The sequence below is a fragment of the Macrobrachium nipponense genome, chromosome 7, assembly GCF_015104395.2.
Source record: "Macrobrachium nipponense isolate FS-2020 chromosome 7, ASM1510439v2, whole genome shotgun sequence".
NCBI lineage: Eukaryota > Metazoa > Arthropoda > Malacostraca > Decapoda > Palaemonidae > Macrobrachium > Macrobrachium nipponense.
Genome location: NC_061109.1, coordinates 61,418,599 through 61,426,098, shown reverse-complemented (window position 1 = coordinate 61,426,098; position 7,500 = coordinate 61,418,599).

Genomic DNA, 7,500 nt, shown 5'->3' with positions numbered 1-7,500 from the left:
CATATATATATACAAATAACTGGGTATGTTGTTACTAGAAAACTTCAATTCAAGAAGGAACAGGATAGCCAGAGACGTGGTAATATTGCAGACATTATTATTTCTTCTTGAGAATAAAACAGAGGAACAGCCGAGCTTTCGGGAATACATAACTTTTTCTATCATCTGGGTCACTTATCTATAGAATAATGTAAAAAAATAAAGAGAAACAGTAAGAAAACTACACGGACTGACTATATCTAAAAACATTAATACAACTCTGATAGACAACACTTGCAAATACAAATAAAAAGTAAAATAGGAACACAAAAGCGTAAGTTAACTGTAAAAAAGAAAAAGAGCAAGCTTTGGTAGAACTCAGAATTATACAGTGATGACCATTAGAGCCTGAATTTCACAAAATTAGGGACGAGATCACTCATTTCACAGTACAGTAGAAATTCATGGTCCAGTTGTGCCTTTCTCCATCTTCGTGTAGAGGATTCAAGGTTTCGATAGGTGTGTAGATTGGATCCATCACATTTATGGCGCAGATAACTGGCTATGTTGACGTTATTAGAAAACTTCAATTTAAGGAGTTAACTTTTCCCATCATCAGGGTCACTTATTTATAGGATAATACAAAAAATAAAGAGAAACAGTAAGAAAATCATATTGATTGACTATATCTAAAAATATCAAAAAAGCTAGAAATGACAACACTTTAAAATACATCAGTGACCCTGATGATGGAAAAAGTTATGTATTCACGGAAGCTCGGTTGTGCCTCTGTTTTATTCTAAAGAAGAAATACTAATGTCTGCAATATGACCACGTCTTCTGGCTATCCTGTTCCTCCTTATATACACATTTAGTTAAATATCTTTGTCCCCTAGTTTGTCAAAGAACCTCGAATTCTCTCGAAGTCTGTGTAGCAGTTCAGAGAAATCTTGTCAAGCAGTTCATGGTACAGTTTCTTTCTGTGGAGGATTCTTTAGGATTTAAATTGGTTTTGGACCTCTTCCATACGAACGTGTGTGATAATAATGTATCACTAACGGAAAAAGTATAAAAAATCTGAGTTGACGTAAGGGTACAAAATCCCACAAAAATTGTCAAGAAAGCGCAAGGATAATAATGCAAGAGTTTTTTCATATCGAAACGCGCGAGTTTTAGTGGGGTAAAACATTCCCGTGTTTTTTATTTTATTATTATTATTATTATTATTTGTGGGAAAAATCAGAATAAAAGCAATTGGATGGTGCAAATTGGTTTTGTGGTGCAAAAGACAAAAAACAATAATTCGTTTTTACGACTTCATTCTTTGGCTTGGGGTACAGGTTGCAATTGCACAGATACTCAGACGAGGATCTCTCTCTCTCTCTCTCTCTCTCTGAATTCAGAGATCATGCCATACACATGGAAGTTGAATTATACTCATTAAGAGGATTTAATGTAGAGAGGTTGGCTGTGGGGGATGGGTGCTCAGATAGAGGGGGAGGGGTTGGAAGATTTGAGGGTCCGGTGGGCAGTTTTTGGTGTTCAACGTTCTGTTTATAAAGTAAGCAGAATTCTGAAAATGAAAAATGGTTGGCTCTCTCTCTCTCTCTCTCTCTACGCTGGTTCCATGTGCAGTATTTGAAGAGCAAACAGGCTACATGAAAAGCCGTATAATTGTGCCTTTTAGAGTGTCACTCGGTATGTAAATTAAGGCTTTTCAATTTTATAATTACGTACAATTATTGTGTGTCTCCTACTATCACTGTCATGACTATTTTGTAATTTTACTACTCCTGCAACTACGATTACAACTGATACTATTACTATGGAAATGCTACTCATAACAATGATAAAAGAAGGAAGAAGACCCTCTTTGAGGCAAGTTTCGTTGAATATACCACGCTTCTCCAAGAGGATTTCCTGCCTCGCCCAAAAGAGAGTATCTTTAATCAACTGTCCATAACCTGAGAATCAAAAGGAGTGACATTATCCCCAACATCGAGATAAAAGACCAAACGACGGACCATCGCCGCCTACGCCTCCTGGAAGCCCTACTCATCGGGAGAGAGAATCCTAACCTCAACACCAAACAAGAAACCGTCCTCTTCCCGACGGGCCCCCGGATGAGAGAACAAATCAGGAACGTCCATCTGCGGGTACCGATTCCAACACACGTGCCTAGATGTACCCTAATCGCATAAGAGAAGACCCGCAACCATCGACGAGCGAAGGAAGGCTCCGACTGAGGAGAATCGCCTCAGGTCGCCAATGAGAAATCAACCCTTTCCTTCAACGTCCAGAAGATGACCATCGAGCTGTTCGAAACATGTCGACGTAAAAAAGTACTAAAAATACCAGAAATAGACGTCAGAAAGAAAGAAGTACCACATAAACAGAAATAACATTATAACCATAAAAAACTAAGGATTTACAACCCTAGGTTTCAGTAACCTACTGTAACAGAAAATAAAGAATTTCTTCTGTAAGAAATACGATGTTTATATCCACACAAAAAAAAGAACATTGGCCGCCAGCTATTGACCAATATTGATGTGCAGGAAAAGCGAATTATAAGAAAAATTGAGAAAACCAAGTATAACATCGTTCGCATAATGCAGTCTTATTATTCAACAAAATACTAACAATAGTGTTGTAGATAATCAACAACTGAATCATACTAAATGAGGTAACCATATATTTAAATGTTGTCAGCAGGAGAATAACTAAAACAACTTTGTCTGAGCCTTACCTTTGACAGTTATTTGAATCAGTTCATTAATAAAAAGTAATAAATCTAGAGAAAACTTGTTACTGTATAAGTGGGCAGATGTTTAGATGAATAATAACTAGTAATTGTTAATTAGTAATTGCTTGTTTCTATTTAACTAGCTTTACACCATCAAAGGCCATAGAAGTCTCTTTCTTTCTTAATGGAAGATTCTTGGGCTTAATTACCACTGCAGGGATGAAGGGCTTTCTCCTCATTCTAATTAAAATAGCGTTCATTATACCTCTAATTCAATTTCAGTAATTGGAGTAACTTCATCCAGGAACGAACACTCGATCAAATCAGTTAGGTCACTGATAAAACGGTGCCATTAAACTATTTGAATTCATAAATGAGCTAAGTATATCTAATGCATAACTAATTTATGAATCAAAGGTTGATTGATCTACAGACGAGAGACGATAGTGTATCAATGAAGTCATCTGGAATTGCATGATAGTAGTGTTAAGATGTTTTTGGGATGTAATAATCGAAATACGTGATGAATGTAACTATAGAAATATATTACAAGACTTGTAAATAGACTAAGAATTAGCTGTATAGAAATGATGACCAGACATAAGTGAAGATAAATTAAGCAATGACTTTTTATAAGTTATTGAAACTTGTGCTATATTCTGTTTGTCTGTCCCCTGATATATATATGTATGTATATATATTATATATTTATATATATATATATATATATATATATATATATATATATATATATATATATATATATATATACTTACACACATATATATGTGTATGTATGTAAGTATATGCAAATATATATAATTACATATATATGTATATATTTATTATCTTTGGCTCCTGCTTTTGTCAAATGAACCTTCTTCCGTCCATTCCAGGGATCTCCAATTCATTTAATGACGTGAGTTTGTTCCATTCTCAGTTCTCTGTGTAATTTTTCTCATTTTTACTTCCTCCAATATAAAAGCTTCTCCCTATTTCTAATCCTTTCTTACATCTATATTCCCCTTCCTTTCCTATTTGAACTGCTCTACATATTGCCCACTTCATCTATTCCTTCGTATTCCTAAAATTTTTAATTATTTCTGAAGTCGATGTTTTGGCACTCCACTGTGAAAGGTCTTTCTGGCCTCATATTCAGTTCTTTCTAGAGTCGAGGGTTTAGCACCCAGTTGTAAAACGCACTCTGTGACCTTCTCCCCTCATTCTTCGAGCCAAAGATCCTGATTTTGTTTCTTCTCATTTCTCCGCAAAAGCAAAGCGGTGTGTGGATGGACAAAAATAATTCATCATCTTCGGAGAATCGTCCCGGTTTTCCTTTACAAATCTACGTCTTGGCTTTCACAGTGTCGAGTCAACAGACGTGTTTATGTGTCTTTGAGTGTCATGGATTTTTTTTCCTCTTTTTGTTGGCAAACGTCAGACTTGCTTTCAGTTCTGTGCCTTGCCCTTTATCCAGGTCTCGTCCTCTCCCTCTCCTCCACCTCCCCACCCAACTTACTTTTGACCAACCATGTCTCAAGGCCGATACTTTTAAAATGCGTATCAATCGTGCTCGGTCCACCTGCGACCCCGCTCTCTCTCCTTAGTGTGTACACATGTATGTATACAGGGCCTCCCCCCCTCCCCTTGGAGTCTACGGGGCCCTCCCATTTCACCTCAGGGTGTCTACCGGGCCCCCTGGCTCCAATGGGGAAATAGTCAGGCCCCTCTCTCTTACGTCGCCCATTTTGAAAAAGTTTTGTTTACTTTGGGCCACTAGGACATCCGCAGTAGGTCATTCGTTCATTTTTGTTACTTTTGTCAACCTCTGGAGCTCCATTCTTGCAGGACAATAGATAGAATAACTTACGATCTTATAAATATTGATGGTTTATGATGATGCATCAAATTCACAGCGGCTTTATTAAGGAATTCTGTTGTTGTATTTGAATGTCATTTCGACGAGGATTTAAGCAGAAATTGTATTGTTGCAAGAGATGCGTCTTACAGAATAATATTTATATTTATAAACTACCAACGTTACGGATTTCGTGGTTATTGGAAAATGTTATAAGGATGTTATAAGATTGCCAATTAAACAGTCTTTTATCTCATTCCTGGCTCAGTTTTTAAGAAATCGACTCAGGAATAAGAAATAACACTGAGAGTATCGTGAATTAATTAAACTTAAGGCGGAGTAAATATACATTTTTACCATTTGGGATTTGGATAACAAAACATACACATTATTAGATCGGCTTTTTGATCAATCAAAACATAAATAACGAAGAATTTCATCGATGACAAAGTCAGACTCATGATGAGAAGTGTATTTACAGACGATGTTTGAAGCAAGAAATTGAAAAATTATTGGAAAGGAAAACAGTTTTTCCTGTCTTCGTTCATCGAATGACAGTTAGTATTAAATCATCTGGTTATTGAAAGCCTCAAAGAGTTAAGAAGAAAAAAAAAACTCCGAATAAATGTCAACCAGTATAGAGAAAGTTGAATAATTCACTCGCTCTTTCTCTCTGGTATAGTGGTTAAAGTCGTGGAATGCCACTCAGATGCCAGGGGTTCGAGTTTCCCCCAGGCCGATGAGGAATCACTGGCTCTGTATCATGATCCGTTACTGCCTCAGTGTGGGGTCTGCAGTGGGAGGTTGAAACCATCATTCTTTTGTAAGCTTGAATATCAAGTCAATGGCCCCTATGTACTTGTTCCATATGATTAGGTTTCTTCTACTGAAATAATAATACCAATAACATTACCATTTGAACTCCCGGGAAAGAGATTAATTTCGTTTGAATCTAAATGGCAGCCGCTAAGAAGAGAGTGGGAGAATCTCTATCTCTCTCTATCATCCTGTTACTGTTTAAACTCCTGAGTAAGAGCTTCTTGGCTCCGTCTGAATCTTTCTCGATCACTTTAGGAAACCATCGAGAAGCCAAGTGCAATTTCCGTACAGATTAGGAGTCTACTCTAGTTCTCTGAAGCATGAAGCTGTGCGGCTGATAAAATTCTCCAAAAACCTCCCAAAAGGAACCAATGATTGACTGCCGTCTCCACGTCTTTATTATCTCATTAGAAATCTCTTTTAGGAAGTGAAAGTTGTGGTTCCTTGTAAGAAACTGCATAGAAAGCGTGATACTAAAGGATTATGAAACTTATTGTAGTTCTTAAGCAGGACATTGAATTCCCTGTAAAGGAGGGTCGATGATATTTCCCTATTGGGTTCTTGAGGAGATTTGCAGATATGTCAGGGTTTCATTTAACTATTATTATTTATCCGTTTTACGTTCACGTCTGTGGATATGCTAAGGAAGACTTAATTGAAATGGTCTTAAAATTCCTTTTGCGTATTGAAAGAGAAAGTAAGATACGAAAACAGCGCCCAAATGGTTCCTTTCTATAATGAGTAGTACAGTAGTAAGTGCTTCATCAAAAGATTAACGCAGCGTACGAAGAGAGAGAGAGAGAGAGAGAGAGAGAGAGAGAGAGAGAGAGAGAGAGAGAGAGATTCATTTTATGAATTTTGAAACACTACAGAATAGGAATTATATAGCTGTGAAGTTATATACCGACATGATTAAAGTATAATACAAAGTTAACGGAGGTAGTTGTATGAATTTGTGCGTCGAAGATTGAGAAGAGAGAGAGAGAGAGAGAGAGAGAGAGAGAGAGAGAGAGAGAGAGAATGCAGTGAAAAGGATGAATGTTAGTAAAGTATCTGGCAATATTTGACCCTAGGGAGTTGGGTTCATGAAGTTATAAACAGCCTGCGAGGGAAAGGGTTAACTTTCTCCTGCAAAAGTTTCGCCAATTTGCTGTTGTGTTGACTCTCACTTATTCCTGCAAGATTCTCCAGTCACTTACATGCAATCTTTCGTTTTTCTTTTATTGCTTTTGATACAAGACTCATTTTTATGCAGAATTTGCTGTTTGACGGCATCAAGATTTATTTATTTATTTCTCTATCTATCTTTCTTCTTCCTTTATATGTATATATATATATATATATATAAGATATATATATATATATATATATATAATATATATATAATATATAGTATATATATACATATATATATATATATATATATATATATAATATATTATATATATATTGTATATATATATTACATACATACATATATATATATATAATATATATATAGTATATATATATATATATATATATATATATATATATATATGTATTACACGCAACTGTAATAGCCCCAATGCCCTCTTAACTTCTTGAAAACTGCTCTTTTTTAGATACGCTAGTCGCTACTAAGCCTGAAGATCCAATTTCAAAGAAATTTGAATAAATTGTGATGTCCGGTACCGGGAAATACGAACCCAGGTCCCATAATCACAAAGAGGTCACGTTGCCGACTTGACAACGAGAAAGATGAAAATCTACTCGCTCTCATACCTATATATACCTGACGTTTTCAGATATATTTATTTGAGCTGTAATAGACTAGACCCATCCTCATTATTGTAGCCAAGTGGGCAATAATTATTATTACTTTTTTAGGCTGACATTATTCCGATCGCCTTAATTATACGATGTACAGGAAACTCGACTGCGCCGAAGAATGTTATTTACGTTCACGAGAAGTACTTCTTTCGGTGTCAGTCACACCGTCCTCAGGTGAGTTACTACTTAATCAGGTCTTGGGTCCCTAGTCCTACGTCCAGCGCCCTTCGCCTCCTGGGGATGGTGGGACAGAGTGTCATGCCGTCTGCACGTTTAGTGTGGCTTC